The sequence below is a fragment of the Anser anser genome (assembly GCF_964211835.1).
Source record: "Anser anser genome assembly, chromosome: 15".
NCBI classification, from domain to species: domain Eukaryota; kingdom Metazoa; phylum Chordata; class Aves; order Anseriformes; family Anatidae; genus Anser; species Anser anser.
In genome coordinates this window covers 4,558,728-4,577,028 of record NC_139736.1, presented here as the reverse complement: position 1 = coordinate 4,577,028, position 18,301 = coordinate 4,558,728, and the positions used below count along the sequence as shown (strand labels likewise).

General features: G+C 36.5%; 1 protein-coding gene across 8 annotated transcripts in view; it reads left to right on the top strand.

Annotated features, from left to right (window-relative positions):
- The window catches only part of SDK1 (sidekick cell adhesion molecule 1), a 395,409-nt gene that overhangs the window by 123,450 nt on the left and 253,658 nt on the right, over positions 1-18,301 (top strand). The gene's annotated exons all lie outside the window — the stretch shown is intronic.

Here is an 18,301-nt window from a genome sequence, read left to right as displayed (position 1 = left end):
TATATATCTTGTCAAATTTGTTAGGAAATGCCAAGTATGTTGGTGGTTATTTCATCTTTGCAGTGTGTTTTCATGTGTTTGAATTTGCAAGACACATTAGCAAGTGATGGTTATGGGATCTTAGGAAGCTGCAGAAAGGCTGCTGGGTCTTCAGAGTTTATACTAGAGAGGGAAAACTCTTGTTGGATTTTAATTTTATTAATCCATACTGCATATTTTACTGGTGCTCATGTTCATTTTGTAAATGCGAAAGCTAGTGTTACAGACTCTTCTTTAAAATTGGTATTGCAAGGCTGTGAAGCAACTGTGTAATAATTTATGAGTAGATTAATAGTAATTTGATGGGAAACAAGCTGGAAGCTGAAACAATGGGTTTCTGGGCAATCTCTTGAAGAGAGTGAAGTGACAAATCCTGAGTTATTAACCATTAAGAACCTACTTCTTGCACTCCTGCTGCATGACAAATTTTCTTTTGTCAATACTAAGAATACACAATTAAAAAATAATTGCAGATAGTGAAAAAGCCTTGTTGTCCAGGTATCAGGCAGTTTCTTGGAAACAATTGCTGGGGAACAGAACAGAGTGACCTAGACAAGCATGCAGTGTCTGAAAATGAGTTTCGGGTAGGTTCTCTTACAGTTTGGGAAAATTACAAGTAGAGATGTTTCCTGTATTTCTTGATTTTAAATTCTTATTTTCATATGCTATGCCTTACTCTTACTCCTTGTCTGTTGGGATTTTTAGGGTAAAATCACTTGTAATTCATAGCACTGTGTTAATGTTTATGAATGGGAGAACTGTAAAATTCTGTTTTATGATAGGGATGGAATAAGCCCATTTTTTTCAACGTATGTTTTATTTACCTGGTCAGAAATTTCATCTGAAAGGAATTTGAGGACTTTTATATCTGAGGTGGCTGTGAAGGAAATTCTGAGCTTTTTTTTTTTTAAAAAAAAGAAGTACATATGCTGAAAGTGTGAACCTCCTTGGAAGTTTGATATATCTCATACAGTAAGCCTGATAAGTTCAGGAAGTGACAGGTTTATGGTGCTCACACCAATCACCTGTGCACTCTGTGCAATAGGTCTACTGCTTCCTCAAAGTATTAGAAAAATTGTAGGGCACCCACTCACATATTGCTGCCTGTGAAATTCTGGAAGTAAATATGGCAGCCCTAAAAGTACTTGGAACCTGAGATTGTACACAATGAGGATGTGCATAAAAATCTGAGAAATGTAAAAATAGCCTTTCTTACCATAACTCTTTTTCTTCTCTGTGGAGGAGGTTGTGCATTTCAAGTCATATTTTCTGTACTCTACGAGGTGTATCAATTTAACTCATCTGTTTAGTAGGTGATCCAGTGAGACTGATGCACCTATCTAACAGGATCAGCCACTAAACGGATCAGTTAAATTGATGCAACCACCTTGTTGAGATGCTCTTTAACCTGGTTAAAAGTCCCTTATATTGCTAAATCAATATAAAGCTTTTTTAATCGTCTTAAGCTTACGATGATTTAGCCAAATCAGTCAGCTAGTCTGTCAGCTATAATAATGATTTCCAAGTGACATCACAGCGGTGTATGCAGACTGAGGAAATAAACAGTGCTGAAGACAAGGACAAAAGAGGTGGTTATGGTACACAATAATTTCTTGTCAGTGCCTGTTGAGTACAGACAAAGTTGGCATTGTCCCATTTTTTTTATCTCTAGCAACTTCTAAGAAAACTGCTCATTCATATAGTTCCTCGAGTTAACTTTTACTTACACAGAAGTCTTAAGGAACACATGATTATGCCGGGTGTTAATGATCCCAAGCGTTATTTATGTAGGGTTACAGGACTGCTGTCCCTGTTGGACTGAATTAATTTCGTAGATGTGGAAAGAGACATAGACAATGTGCTGACTTTTCTCACGAGGTGAGAAATATGAAACATCAAAAGTGAAGAGTAGTTTTGGAAAAAAGGAAAAAGGTGTCCTGAGCTGTTTCAAGGAATGACGTTTAATTGGCTCCGCAGCAAGGTTTACATAGGAGTTTTAAAGTAGTAAATACTGATGTCATTCTCTTAATGTTTACTGGTATTTAGGACATTTAGGGGAGGAGTTCTGCCAGCTTTTCAGCATTCCAATAGTAGCGTCTTTCTAGGGAGCTAAAACGACAGAAGGTGTATTGCTGAGTTGTCACAAAATTCTGGTATCACTGTATGTATTATTTTGGAGATGCTTTACAAATATATCAAATTAGACTCTTGTACTTTGGGGTTTCTAATATTATTTGTATACCTTAATACAGTTGCTAGCTGTAATGAATTCTGATGAGCAAATGGAACAGACCTGTAATTTCCTGTTTCTCCTACTGGTCATTAGCTGGAAAGTACCAACTGTTTAGAATGAGAGTGGGAGTTCTGATTCAGTGGATAGCTTTGGCTTCACCGCCTTTTATGAAGAAGTCAGAATGTCAATCTTACTCTGAGCCAGCATAGATAAGATGTTGCTGGGTGAAAGTTTCATTTTGAGACATGGGCTTTTTTTTTTTTTCAAACTGCATATTCTATTTAACTTAACTAGCAGCATAATTCATGGCAGAAATTGTAGCAAACAACTATGTATTAGTTCCTACCTCAGTGGTGTTCTTGCCATACAATTTGTCAAAGACCCAAGATAAGAATAATGGGTGTTATTTTTTTTTATGTAACCTTTTTCATGACAAGTTCCTCCTAAATGAGTGGGCATGTAAAGCCAACAAATCTCTTTGTAATATATGAATGTGAAGCAAATGGCCTGCATATACTCAGAGGGTTGTTGATATAGTTTCTGACTTAGGGCCAGTAACATATCTGCAGCAGAGCTAGCGAGATATGATGGCATGTATTTAAAAATTTAAGTCCTAGGATTTTCTTCTCCCACTTAGCACAGTGTGCATATATATTCATTTTGGCTTTTGTGCATTATCCTTTGCAAAGTCTCAATTCAATATTTTAAAGGCATGTTCCTAGATCATCAGAAGGAAGCTGCGGACATGGTAGAAAAATATGAAATGGGGAATCTGGGAGAGAAGACCAGAAGTTCAGCAGCAAGAGAAAGTAAGCAAGGAGAGGAATTAAGTTCTGGGATGTTTTTTATAGTTAAATTATGTGAAATTTTTCATAGAAGCTTTAGAAGATGCTTCATATTACACCTTGACAGATTAATGCTTTCCAGATACACCAGTAGACTAATGTGGAATAACAACTGTGCTGTTATCCAGGGACTTGACTGATGGGATGATTCCACTTATTTCGCCTCACATCTTACAGAAAACAATAACCTCTCTAAAGGTAACTCTATCAAAAGAAATTGCTACTCTGAGTTGTCATGTCTTCAGCTTACCTTGCCTGGGTGTACTTCATCAGGCAGATGAGCAATAGTTCAAAGCAGAGAGCATTTTACTTTCTTTACATGAGGCATCTACGCCTTGGAGAGGCACAAAGGATAGTAGCACTGTCCAGGTCTACAACTGCCTTTCAGTTGAAATAGTGAGGAATTAAATCCTTAGTATTCTTAGGTGGTTTTTTTTGTACTTTTTTCTAAGTGAAGGACTTTTTCACTGAAAAAGTTTGCTCGAGCAGTCATATCATTTACTCTTGGTTTCTTCTTTAAGAAGAAAACTTGTGCTATAAAGACATTTTTGCTATCTTCAGTAACTATCTAGAGTGAAATTTTTTTCCCCCTAGCAAGCTGCGGATAGTTGAATATTAACTCATATGTCTTTTGCTAGTGGAATTCTTTCTGTCGCAAATCAGGAAAGTTCATTTTTGTCACGTAAAATCAGTTTTGGGGTGTCCTTTTTAGCTGGGTGGATGTTTTGCCACCTAGTTAACTGTAAATGAATCAAAACACTTCACAAATGCACTTCATCATGCCAGACAGTGAAGATGAATTGCATTGCCTTTAGGTATACATGAATGTCTTTTTTTTTTTTCAGTAAGAACAATTCATTATGCATTTGAATGTGTGTGGTCATTACTAGATCTTACAGAGTCTAAATGTGCTGACAGATTGTGGAAAAAAAAAATGTTAGGCACAAGCAGCCCTCAAATATGACTTGTTTTGGTTTTGAGCACTCATAATACCTTACAACTAAGCAAAGCTGATGCAGACTTTCTAGCCATTTGTTAAGGTAAAATGGCACATACATTAATGACAGTTTAACAAAGAAAAGTAGCTATAGCTAAACAGACTTGAAAAATGAGAATAAAGTATCTGGGAGTAATATATTTGATTTTGGGTTGATATTAGCATTAGATTAACTTTTGGATGATAACAGCTCACTTAATGCTCCATGTATACATTTTTCACTTTAAAACAAACAGCACTTGATTTTATATGAGCAGTTCTAGCGCCAACAATGCATTTCTCTGCAAATACTAGCCTGTCATACAACTTACGTTAGTTGCACATAATTACTTTTCACATACACCAGATAATACTTTAATTAAAATTCTGATGATTAGCATTAACGAACAATAAATTCAGACTGTCAACTCTGCTGTGTATTAGCTGAGTAATAATTTAAAGAATAAAGTTTGCAGATCTCTCCAGTTTGCTAACGTGTTATGAAGTGGCACCTCTCAGCAGTAAGAGGCATGACAAGAAAACTGAGTTGCTTTCATCTATCTCTACCTTTTACATGCTCCACGTTAATTTTCAAGTCAACTTCTAAGTACCTGAGAAAGAAGAATATATGGTAGAATTAAATTACTCCCTTTAACTGAAATACATTACTATCCTGTTATTAATTTTTAACTAAACTTTTGCATTGAGTGATTCAAATTTAAATGAACAGGCAGCACAAGAAATCTCACACAATTTTACTGCTATGCCCAGGACTCACAGGCATACGAAAGACCGTAGGGAAACCTCCCATCATCTTCTCAAGTACTAAGTTTGATTCCTGGGTGCTGTCAGTGGACTGTTTTGAGTATTATTGTGTACTGTGTTCAGTAGAGGGAAAACATTAACACCTTGGTTAACAACAAATCCCAGGATTATTTTCTAAAGCTGTTTGACTTGTCTAGATTCAACCTCACTGTTTTTCTCTCTGCTCATAGTTTGCCACTGGCTTTAAATATATGTTTGAATAATTAATTTATTCAGACCTCTTAACTTTTAGGATGAAACATCTAGTTGGTTAGGTGAAGGGAGAAGAAGTCTGAGTCATATTTGGGGATCATGTGTGCTGAATTCAGGGTACGTAGGAGGGACACAGCCCGTGAAAGCATGGAAGAGGGACAGTAGAAAAAAACTGCTGCCAAAACCATGCCTCTTTGAAGGGCTCATTTGAAAGCAGATTCTTCCCAAAAGATAAATTCTGAGGGGGTGCAAGGCGCATTTTGGGATTTGACCAATATTTTTCATTACAAATTTGGACCATGAAACATGGAATTTTTTAATGCGTATATTTTTTTATGAACCAGGGGAAGTTGCTGCTATTATATCAGCACTGCAAAATCCATGCTTTTGATAAAGAGAGTGGATTCTTGGAACTATTACTGTGTTTTAATGGGCCTCAGCTGCTAATAGTATCTCTCAGTGCAATCTTTAATAGCTGTAAATATCAGTGAAACTTTAAAGATCACTAAGAGAAAAATCTGACTACTAGATACTGTTTTTTTCTAAGATGATTACATTTAAAGAACAAAATCATTTTTTGTGTCACTACGCTTATTAATCATAGATTTAGAATTTGTAAAACAACAGGGAATGGATGGAAGTGTCACTAGAAAGAAACCTTTTTGCTCTAAGTATGATTTAGTTATCACTGCTTGCAGTAAGATATTGATTTATGAGTCTGTTGCTTTCTGGAGACAAATGTACTTTGAAAAAAACTGTGGACTACGAGCGAAGTGTTAATAGCATTACTCTTTGAAAAGAACTTGCACTATTTTTCTAAAAATCATATCTGATCTAGAGGTAGATAGATACGAAGACTCACTGTCGTTGTACTTTGCGGCTCACTCCTTCCACCTGCTGTATTTCCAGAACTAATTATAGTATTAGGATCAAATAGCTAATAAAATTCCTTAACAGCTGATGTGATTTTATGGGAAAACATTTTGTCTATCTTTGAACTACCCTATCTGCAAACTGAAACATTTTAATGTGCAGACAAGATAAGACCTTTTAGAAGTGTTGTGATCATTTTTAAGAGCACATATGCCAGATAGAGCTCTTGTTTTATGCTTAGCAAATAGCAATTATTCACAAATCCCTATGAACAATTTATTTCCTATGACCCCTCACATATCTGTATCTTTGTGGAAATAGATGCAAAATGCTAGTGACTTATCAAGTATAGCAGCAGGTAATGTCTTATGTTTACCAATTAGCTTTTATTAATCAAAACTGACTGAAGTAAAACGTATCTGTCAGTACTTCGGCTGTTTACTACAAGGGATTATTAATTTTCTTTCTATGCAGAGACAAACAAATACTGTCTTTCCTCATGATTCTGGTAGGTATTTATATGATGTGTGAAGGTGTTAAGGCACAAGTTTGTAATTTTATAATATGAATTTATGTAGAACCATCTTAAAAGCTTATCATTTTGGCAGATTTATTTTCACATTGAAAACTTGTGTGATTCAGGAGGGGAAAAAAAGTAGAACTTTGCACACTGGGGATGTGTTGCGGTTTTTGTGGTTGATTTGCATCAAGTGTAGTTTGTTAACAGTATTCAACTTGATTTAAAGAATTTGGTACAGGGAAGCAAATGTGAAGCAGACCTTACATTAATTAACGCTACAGAGAAGGGAAGAAGTTGGCAGCCTGCCTACGGCTTATCTCTGATCCGTAGTTGTGAGTGGAATCTTTAGCTGTTTTCTGTCTGGCCTTCATCTAACAGATTCCAAATGAATTTAAATAGAGTGTAAATGCCCTGTCGGAGCTTTCACGGGCCTATCTGATCTGTATGAGAAGGATGATTTTTAGCTCTGGTCAAAGTTTCTAAAGGCATCTAGCAATTAAAAGAGAAAAAACAGTCAAACTGCCAGTTTTCATACAGAATTTGTCTGCTGCGTGTTAGCACTACCTTTTATTTGTTTATATGTGTGTGGCTATTTATGTGTGTCACCCAGATCTGTTGCTGTAGATGTCAGGGCCGATTCCAGCCATAGACAAAAGGCATCTGGCTGCTGAGTGACCACAGACGTCGCTTGCTCACCTTCGTGCTCTTCGCTTTCCCCTCCAAAATCCGGCCGCTAGCCAGATCAGCCTAATTGTCATCATAGCAGTGGGAAGGGGTAGAGATGAGAGGGAGATGTACGTGCTGTCAGCGCAGCCATGAAGAAAAGTGACTGGGTCAAGGCAGGTGCAAGCATGAAGTCTGTGGGTACTGGGTGGGATAGACATGGGTTGTGTGGTGTCCGACCCCGATGGAGAGAAGGCAAGGCAGAGAGGAACTCAGGAGATGGGCTGGCCTGGCCAGGGGAAGGGTCCCAAACACTACAAGAGGGAGAGATTACCGCTGTCTCCTCCTAGACATTGCTTCCCTCTGGCCATACCCCTCTTTCTGGTAGAGCTGAATGTGGCCCACATTTTGTCTGTGTGGTTGGTGATCTGTAGGCTTGGAACCAACCGTGATTGAACAACAAATGCATAGCTTAAAAAGCAAGAGAGGAAACATCTTAGGTTATAGATTCAGTGTTAGCACGTTCTGGCATTTTTTGTGTTGTATGTTCTTGGCTACTTGAATTCTCAAACCAGAGATATAAAGGAGACTTTATTTGGGAAAAGCACTTGATGAAAGCATTGAAGGTAAGATCTGTACAAAGCCCTTTTATGTATTTTTTTTCTGCAAAACGTCAAAGGCTATTCACTTTTTAAAAGAGTTTTGCTAGATTTTGCTCAATAATCTTTCAAGAAACTGCATTTGTTGTTGTCCTTCAGCAACCAATACCATTTGCAAGAATTTTAACAACTCTGTTGCTGTCTGCCAGCTGCCATGTGTTCTTGTTCCTACTCCCAGTGTAATACTTCTTCACTGGAAGAAGAGTGCAATACTTTTATAATAATCACTAGTTCGAATCACTGATTATTTTAAAACATCAAAACTCATTTTTGGCGATCCATCATCTGTTTCCATGGGAACTGAAACTGGCCCTAGCAGCAGCAAGAAGCAGAGTTTATTGGGATACTTATAAATTTCAATGTCTGTTGTTCTACAGCTGCATTTTCTGTTTACCCAACATATACTGCAGCAAGCAGCTCATAATATGCTTATAAAATTCTATGTACATTTCATTTTATTTTTTATTCCTGTTTATTTTTGCAACTTAACAAAAATGTTGTGATGAAGGAGAGAGAAAATGTCAATAATCTCCAACACATGCAGTCAATATTGGGTGTTTCCATCAAAGTCCAATTGCTGTCATTGCTATTCTTTTAGTTAGGATTGTGATAGAAGAGAATGGAAAAATGCCCTGCCTTGAGGGGGCAACGTATAGCTGGAGGGTCCCACTTAGAGGTGGCAGGTACACTATTACTCTGGTAATCTTATCCCTCTGTCCCATATCTGGAGTGTGCAGAGGCTAGTGGAATGCTTTGCCAGTTCTCAGTTCTTGCTTCTGTATGGAGTCTGTGCTTTCACGGGAGCTGATCTTAGATCACGTTATTTACTGTTACTGCCATAACAACTTCCTAAACTAAATATATACCCTCACATCTTTGTATTGGCTTTATCAATAATTTATATTTATTGTCATTCATATATTTGTATGATTATAAACAAATCAAGCTATATTTTCAAATAGATGATTTATCTACTTCTGCATTCATACATAAAGTTAAAAATAAAATAAAAATGATGTAATAAGGAGGAGGATAAATACCTGGTGTGTATTTTCTAAGCATCACAGCAGCAAGAGTGTGCACAGAGAATATTGTGCAACCATTTTAGTGGGTCCTAGATCTTGTATGAACTGGATACAACTCTAGTTTCAACAGCATTATCTGAAGAGTAAATTTGTTTTTAAGAGAATTTTTAGCAGCAAAATTGAAAATATCTTAAAGACATTGTGTAAATAGGCCTTTATCATATGTTGATAATTTAAAATTCCAGTACAAAGAAATAAGCTAATATGTCACTGATAATTTAATAAAACCAGGGAGTTAGCAAAATCTCCTTGCTTCAGTGAAATAAAGAGAAGTGACAGGTTAATGTTTTAATGCCTGATAGCTTTTAATCCATAACTGTCAGTGTTGATTTCACTAAATAAAAAAAGATTATGGTGCTGAAGGTTCACTAATCAGGATTCATAAAGGTAAAATTTCAGTTGTCATCCTCTCATCCTCTTGCCTCTTTGAGAAGCCACTTTTATTCAGGAAAAAATTCCAGAATGGAAAAGAAATACCAAGCATGAAATGAGAAAAAACTAGTGTGTAAAATATACCTTACTTTCTCTCATGAAACCTACTGGAGGTAGTCTTGGATGAGTTAAGAACCTCACTATCATTTGTTGTTTATTCATTTTTTCATTTATTTAAGAAAAAAATATTTAATTGGTTGGAAAACTACAGATTGTGAAGTACCTTTTTGAATTCTCTTTTTACTCACTAGAAGATAGTAATTGAATTGTGAGGTCTCTGAGACTTCTGTCATCAACTCTGAAGCCTGCTGTACCAAATGGGATATTCACTTAATCTGGTCTTAAAAATTCTGTTACTGGTAGGTGTGAGTTGTAATGATATTTGGAGTAAAATATGTATGTTCATTGAATGCAATACATATCTATTCTTTTGATACGGATACCTTTGTATTAGGTAGCACAGGCAGATTGTTTTATACCAAAAGCAAAAATGACGTATTGTGTAACAGCTTTGTTTTGTATATAGCATGAGTAATACAAAGAGCATACACATGATGTACGATGGTCAAAGAGTAGGACAGCAGGTCTAAGTGTTGTGGTTTAACCCGGCTGGCAGCTAAACACCACACAGCCGTTCGCTCACCCTCCCCCCTCCCTCTCTGGGATGGGGGAGAGAAACGGGAAAGTGAAGCCTGTGAGTTGAGATAAAGACAGTTTATTAAGACAGGAAAATAATAATAACAATAATAATAATAATAGTGATAATGGTAATAGTATTAACAATAATAATGTGTAAGAAAACAAGTGATGCACAATGCAATTGCTCACCACCTGCTGACCGATGCCCAGCCTATTCCCGAGCAGCCGGCCCCCCCACCCCGGCCAGCCACCCCTATATATTGTTTAGCATGACGTCAGATGGTATGGAATACCCCTTTGGCCAGTTTGGGTCAGCTGTCCTGGGTCTGTCCCCTCCCAGCTCCTGCTGCACCCCCAGCCTGCTCGCTGGCAGGACAGAGCGAGAAGCCGAAAAGTCCTTGGCCTGGTGTAAACACTGCTCTGCAACAATTAAAACATCAGCATGTTATCAGCGCTCTTCTCATCCTAATCCAAAACATAGCACCCTACCAGCTACTATGAGCTACTTAACTCTGTCCTAACTGGAACCAGGACACTAAGTCACCCAGCTAGATGCCAGATAATTCGCTAATAGTTCAAATCTTTAATTCCCTAATATTTCATTTATCCCTGTGAAAATGACATAATAATAAAACCTTTGTTTGTGTAACATCAAAGGACTTTTCAAAGGGTTGCTTTTTTTCTGTTAATATCATACCTTAAAAAAAAAACCCACTGGGTCTTTACTCGCATGCAAATGTTGAGTATCTTCTTTTATTAAACTGCAGAAGGGATTTACTGGAATTATGATAAAGACTCTGAAAGTGTGCTTTATAAATGCTAATGTAAAATCTAGTATTTTAATAGGTTTCTTAAATTTACATTTTTAACTATAGTATACTGAGTTTTGAAGACTCAGGCTCTCAATTTGACACTCTGTTCCACCAGTTTCCTACTCCTTTAAGACAGTCATGCTTTAGAAGTTCTTTGTATTTGTTTCATCTTGTGACTGTCAGAGATGATTGCACCCTGTGATAATACTAGCTGTAAAGGGGAAGGGAGAGTGGGTAGGGCAGGGCTATGCAGAGGCTGAAGTATGTTCAGGTGGGGAAATCCTCAGAACAGCGAAGTATTTCCTCCCTAGGCCATGCCATGCCCCACGATAACAACAAGGTGCTTTGTTGCAGTGCACGGATAAGTAAAGAACCCGGGTCTTCTGAGTCACTCACTTCTGTAGTAGCAGGGGCATTTCAACTTAGGTGAAAGCAGTGAGAAGGATCAGCGGCAATATCACAAGGAGAATAAAAATGGAAACCTTTCTAGGATAGCTTAAAATAGAACAAACTGGAAGAGCAGCTGTAGTTGCCCACGAATTCCTGTCAGTATTGTTCTGAGCTATTTTGGTATATGATTAACTCACGTTATTCTTTCAAAACCCCCATAGTGTTCTACATTAGTTAGTACTTGTTTTTTCAACCTTCCTTGTTCAATTGTAGCCTTCTCTAGTCATGAATAAGTAAATTTGCTTTGTCCTTTGCATTTTTGCCGTATCACAATTCATAATTCAACATCAGCCAATTATAGAAACATTAAGATTGTTCAGAATCAACTCTGCATCTTAGTTATTTCCTTGGCAATTGGAGCAGGATTTGCGGCCATTTGCAGTGGCATTAGAAAGGCTATATTGAGTACAATATTTGAATAATGAAAGATATAATGTATTGGTTACTTTTTATGACTTATAACAGTGATATGTTCAGTAGAATTAAATGTGTTCGCACTCAGTGTTTGGAATATTGCTGCTCATGAAATCAAATGCTCTAGCTGCAGGTAACTACCTCCTTCTCTCTTGGACCATTCTATCTTACTGTTAACGTTTATTTTTACAAAAGCTAAAACAGTGGTAAAGGTAGTGAAATCTCATGCTTCAGGGCATAAGCTAACACTTACACACATGCTTCACGTATCATGAGGATTAATTAGTTACTATGTGTACAGCATTTAAAACATAAGCAATTGTAAAGTTATGCGAAGTACTGCTACAGGCTCATCATCGTGAACTTAGGAGTTGTCTTCATATGGGCACAGATGAATACTGTACAAGTAAAGAACATTAGGGTGTTTTTTAATGATTTGTTTGTTACTCACTGATCAGTTGTCTTGTAAGAATAATGTGCTACGTTTAGTATGTTAAGACCTGATGAGTTTGCTCATCGTGGCACTACTTGAAGTACCAGTCTGGCTATGTCCACGGAAGATCGTAGCATTCTTATGAACTCCAAAAAGCACCTTTAGCTGCTTTATATTCACACCTAAAGTAAGTCAGAAACTTTTAGTAGTCTAGAGCTTCAGCTCTGGCCCTTCGGAGTTTGTTCTTGCAAGGGAAAGATTCATCGGAAGATCAAAAGGAGGGTTTATATTAGTAAAGGTGGAATACATACATAGAGTAAAATAACAAGCTTTCACAGGCAAAGCTTTGAGTAGTTGTGGTAAATTGGTGGTAGGAAGTCAAAACCACCCAGTTTTCTCCTTATGCATATTGAAATAAAGAAGGTTATTCTCAATATAAGTAGTAAAGACAGAACAAGAAACAAAGAGATGCAAAAGTTTTTCAGGGATACTAACCTTTCTGAAATCAGAAGAAGGTGGACTTTTTTCAATACGGTTTTATTTCTATCTTTTCTCCTCAGAAGGTGTATTTTACTTAGCTTTCTAAATCAGTCTGTGTGGATTTGCACTTAAACAAAGGCATCCATATGAAATTTCCACTCTAAATTATTTTTAATTAGTAAGTAGTTCAGAATTATATTTGTAATTACAAATTAGCATCAAATTTTAAGTATATTGAAACAAGCATCTCTCTGTAAAGCTTATTTTCACTGAGACTGAAATGGTTGATTCTTGCAGTGCATGTTGTGCTTGTTTGTTTTATTTTTCCTGGAACTGTTTGCTGTCATTTGTAAACAAGAGAGATCAGTCTGTTATTTACTGAGATTGAGTAAAAACACAGCGTATTATTCAGTTAGAAGACACAGTACACAGAGTAAGCAGATCAGGAAAATGTATTTCAGTGCCAGCTTCATTAAGTTGATAATCATCTCAATATATTCCCTTACAACTTCAACAATTAGTAGCCATAGTTTTCTTTTCATAATTATCTTTAATCAATGGTGCAAAAAATCCCTAAGCCAAATTCCATGGTAATTGGAAGCTTCCAGAAAAATGTTCTCACGTGCGCAGCATCGCTGCGTTGAACGCTGCGGTAAGAATCACGGGACCAAAATTTGCTCGTTGGTTTGGGATTCTGGATGATGGAATTCAACATGGGTGATATAACGGCAGCTCATCTCTGAGGAAATGTACCTTAATTTGTCATCAACCATATGTTTATTCAAAATATATTCTTGTTTCCAGATACTGCAGCAGTGGGATGTGGCCACATGCTGAGACTATCGATGGCTTTGGAGATTGGTGTTTTGGGTTTAGTATTCTATGACTGTGCTCTTCTTCCCTGGCAAGACTATGAAGGGTTGCTTCTGTTCTTAAAAAGCAGCTAGTCTATTATTATCTTGGCTCACATGCTAACTTTTATGCTGGAGTTTCATCTTTAGCTTCTGCAATTTTAGTCTAAGCTTATGGAGGCATTTCTCATAAATCTTCAGAAATCTCAACAATAGATTAAAAAATATAAACAAAAAGCATGAAGTTTATTTACAGAGTATGGGAATAAATGAGACTGTAGTGGAATCGTAATAGAAGTAATGCTCACTGAATTTCCCCTGAAGTGGAAGACAGTGAGAAAAACTGTAGCTGGGGCTCACCCGTGTTGGTCTCCTCTGTGGCTTCGCCAGATGCACGTGGCTATAGCCGTTCCCTTGTCGTAGCCAGTGGTCCCGGGGCTGCCAGCAGCCCTGGCGCTTCCACTGAGCGTCCTCCATTCATGTAGGGTCCTCCACTATAGGAAGATAATGAGAAACTTGTACTCGATTTAAGGTATTAAATAAGTGAAACTGGCAGAAAGGAAGGGAATAAGAAATTCCAAAGAAGCACTGCTATCATTCTAATTCTAAAACCTAGATTTAAAACAAAACATTCTCCTACCTTGCTCAAATTTCTTAAAATACCTTAAGATTTTTTTAATCTCTCTTGAAGTGTGCAAGAAAATTAGACGCTTGTGGAGGATGCGTATAAAACCTTTATTTACAATACAAAGACAATATGAAGGAAAGAGTAAAGACATTGAACAATATTATGAGCACAATGAATATCTTTTGAAACTTAGTGAAACAATACCTATGTTTGTGAAAAGGTCCCTTTTTATAAGAAAAGTTTTGTAATTTGTTTTCCAAAAAATTACATATGAAAATATTTTTGACTAGCCTGTTTCTATCATATTTGCAGTTTCATTCTGAACACACGTAATGATATCTGCTGGTGATGCTTAAGAAGAGAATACTGTATCACTGGAGTAGTGACTAGAGATGAGACAGTCTGATAAATATTCCTGGAAGAGTTACTGACTGCTGTCTAAAATATGGCATGTTAATGCCAGTTTTATATCTCATGGGGAAGTCTTCTAGCTTTGTAGTTGTAACGTTAAACGTCTCGTCTTGTGTTGAGGAATCTGGACGTTTATAATGATAACTTACATATACCTTTGTATGAGAAGCAAAATTCACTAGTCCAAAGCTTCTGTTCACTGTATTCTTGTCTAGAGAAGAGGAAGAACCTGCTGTTTCCTTTTCTTTATTGTAGAGGGTCTCATAATTGAAGACAAAAAAAAAATTCAAAGGTGCCTACACTTGTATATACGTATTAGGCTGATTCAAATAGAGTAGATAAACCCTTGATACTGCAGTGTTCAGTGTGGATGGAAGCTGTGTGAAATTCTTTCTTTCAACGTAGCTCTTCAAGGTGCATTATTATTGTTAGCTGACTTTTATCAATTTTAAATTTATGCAAGATAAAGTGTATATGTGAGATAAAATGTACAGCATGTTTTGTAATATGTCATAAAATTCATCGAGCATCATCTGGACTGATTCACACCCAGTATGAAATATAATGATAGAACTTCTCTTTTGCAATTTCTTGTGTTTCTGATCATGTCTTTTAATTCGCTCTTTTTAATATATTAGACAGGTTTTTCTCACTGTGGTGAGCCGAAAGGCTTACGGATATACAAGAAGCTTCTGTATTTTCCTGTACTCCCTGCTGCTTTGTGTATTCTGTCAGTGGCATATTCACTTAATTATATGACAGGCAGTAACTGCTCTCTAAGGGAGCAAAAACAACTGTTGAATTCACTTTTAAATTATATCATACTGCTCTGTTCTAAATCTCTTTTAAATAAACGTTGAGGATAGAACTATTGATGTGGTTTTTAAACTTTAAATTTCAGTTAGTTCAGATCATTTTAAATAGTCCTTCAGCAAGAATAAATCAGTTTTTATAACTTATAACTTTCAATTACAGTCTTTGGAGAGAATAACAGTGTTTTTCAAGGAGCTGTAAAGTACAACAACAAGGAAATGGTAGCGTTTCATTTGTGCAGGCTTTAAGCTCCCATGGAACCTAACAAGAGTTTTCATAAGGAAGCACATCCTAGAGGGATCCTTGAGTGTGTCAGTCTAGGTGAGGCTTTGATCTAGTGTTTGAGCTTTCACTTAGGAAACTTACTGATAAACCTTATGGGGCGACGATGCTGACCTACTTCGCTTGATTTCTACCGTTCAGTAAAAATGGACTGAACCACAAGCTGTTAGTCTTCATTGATGTGCCACTGACTTACGTGAAAAGATGTTTCCTCTGTGCAAATTGCAAATGGGTGGCTCTGATGAAGGAGAGATTTCAGTCTTAACTAATAGCTGACCTCATTTCAAAGCATTGGATAAGGCAAAAGCTTTTAAAATGTAGCAGAAGCAAATTTAAACTAAGTCAGGTATGAATCTATTAGGTACAAACTAAAAATACGTATTAGGAATAGGCAGAACAAATACAATGAAATTAGATAAATAGCTATGATCCATATGATAGTGTGGACTAAATAGAAGGCTTATGTGCTAATTTATTCCAGATGTGTTAAAGGAACCAACCGATTGGTTCTTATCTGCTAATGTTAATTTTTAACAAATCTTTCAAAGATGGGTAAAACCTGTAGGCTTATATGACTGGCAATATATTTCCAGTATTTAAAATAAATGACAGTCTCGTTAGAGGTTATCAGTCCTGGGCAAAGTAACTGAATTTAGAACCGTAACAACAACAACAAAAAAGAAAATTCGTCACATTTTTCTTTGCTGTCATTTACAGCTTTGTTTCTATGTATGCAGGTTAAGCAAAAAAAAAAAAAAATTAAAAGATTAAGTTTGGAGATACATGGAAGTACTACAGCAATTTCTCTCCCTTTTCTGACCATGTTGCTTGAAAGATCTTACTCTACTTTTCTGAATGTTGGTAACTTTGGGGTATATTTCAGACAGTTTTGTAAAATGGTACCTGAAGTAGGGTGACATACATTTAATCTCCTCATGAAATTTCCAACATTGTTCGTGTTTGCTGCATTGCAGCCCTACAAGCTAGAAAGGAACAAGTTTTCCACTTCTGCATGTCCATTGTAATTCTCCTTGAAATCCAGTTTATGGGAATAAAATCTTGGAAATGACCTTGAATCATGCAGCATGAAAAACTTTATAGAAAAATATACGTAAAATGATATATGGAAACCCAGTCATTTTACTTTGTTCTGATTTTAAAATGATCAACATCCCTTGAACGCTAATTTATAATGCGCTCTTACTGCTCTGTCTAATCCAAAATAACAGCACATATAGTCAGCATTCTCTTAACAGAAGTTGCATTTCTCTAAACACTACTAGTTTTGAATACTCCATTTACAGGTTGTCCTATCTTGATGATAAAATCTGTTTTGTGTGGTGTCTAATTGGCTTTTAGAAAAGACAAATTAGGTATTCCATTAGAACATAAGAAATGCCCTGTTGGCTCAGACTAATGGTCCATCAAGTCCTGTATTCTGCCTTGCCGGTAGCAAAGTGAGAGCATACAGCCATATAGCTTTTTCCTTTGTTCTCCTCCAGCAACCATGATTTTTGGATTAGGGATGCTGATTCTTTATTCCTGCCCAGTTCTTCCGGTATCTGGTTATAGACTTGCTGTCCATGCATTTGTCTAATTTTGTTTTGAATCTGCATATATTGGCTGTCTCTGTAAGTTCACTATTTTTTGTTATTAACTATTATTAAATTTATGCACCCTTATGTAATCATAAACGTAATTTAAATGTGGTAAAAACTACAAATTTGTGAACAGAAAAGAATTTTACATACCTTGTCTACTTACAAAGCAAGAGTAGCACATTCACATTCTCTTCTTTAAAAAATTAGACTTAAAAAATCAAAATATAAACAGCAAACCATATCAGTATGACCACACAGATTTATGAAAATGTCTCTACTATTTAATATTTGTAGAAATTGTTTAGGAAGGAGACTAAATAATACATTAATCAACATTCACAGATTATACTGAATTTGATGGAAAGTTAAAGGACTGATGCAAACATCTGGAGGTATTAGACAAGGTAAATACAGGATTGCATTTGGTTGAAAACCAGAGGATCTTTCAAAAAAGGTGGGGGGAAGGGGAATAAAAAATCTTGGCCAGGTCTTTAATGATCAAGTGTTAGCACTTCTCCTGGTAGTGGAAGAGTGTTGGAGTCCAGGAGTTCTGGAATAATAAAAAAAAAAGTTAAAACTTTTTGAATGATATTTCAGGGTATTCATCTGACTCTCTAAACTTTGTTCAGCAAGAGGGCAATATGCGTTTCTTCTATTTCTTTCATCTTTTCTGCTTGGCTGTTTCACAAAGGGCTGAGTTAGAAAAGGTTTCCTGGGTGTTATGTGGACCAAATCTCCTAACAGATATGGTTGTGTGTTAGTAAAAATGGAATGCTTATACTTGTACCCAGAAATAATTTGTCCTTTAATCACTAAAAAACAACTGAGGTTCAGAGTTTAGGTTTCTACACTCCCTATGCAGATATTTATGATACAATTGCATATATATCAAGGCTTTTTCTGATAAAGAAATAGCTTTAAATCTAGATGAATTTACTGTGTTGGCAAAAATTCTAAGCCTTTACTAATAGCAGTGGGAGAAATTTCTTGAACTCTTACTCTACTGTACACCAGCTGCAGCATTTTCACAATCTGCCCTATCATCACTGAGTTGAGCTGATTAAGGATTAATGTGTTAGAGTGACCCTCCACTCAGGTGGGGATTAACTCTGCATCCAGAGCAGTACCTTGTGAATCATCAAAAA